A 508-nucleotide genomic window follows, 5' to 3' on the forward strand; every position below is an offset into this window, starting at 1 on the left:
CATAAGCTGGCAACCCCGTACAACATTTATAATGCAGACGGGACCTCCAATAAAAGCGGTCAAATAAATAAGTCCGTTAGAGCCTACGTCGAAATAGGATCACATAAGTCGACACACCCACTGCTAGTTGCAGATTTGGGGAGTAAGGACATGATCCTCGGCATGACCTATCTCAGGAAACACAATCCCGAGATCGACTGGGCCAAAGGGGAGTGGAGGTACACCAGGTGCCCTGAGAGCTGTGCCCCCAAAGCTTGTAAAACTAATCGTGTGACTGATGAAGAACCCGACGAGCTTCAGTTACCAAGGGAGGAACCCTTAGTCACTCCGCTGGATGCCTTAGGAGAGGAGTGTACTGAAAATCCATACATCAACTGGATCTCGACAGATGATCTGGAGGACCTACAAATGGCAGAATTTGTCACAAGCATTCTGAACAAGGATGTTGAGGAGGAGGATGCGGACACCACTAAGTGGAAGTCTCTCATCCCTGAATATCTACATGAGT

The sequence above is a fragment of the Postia placenta genome, assembly GCF_002117355.1.
Source record: "Postia placenta MAD-698-R-SB12 unplaced genomic scaffold POSPLAscaffold_5, whole genome shotgun sequence".
In the NCBI taxonomy this organism is placed as follows: domain Eukaryota; kingdom Fungi; phylum Basidiomycota; class Agaricomycetes; order Polyporales; family Adustoporiaceae; genus Rhodonia; species Rhodonia placenta.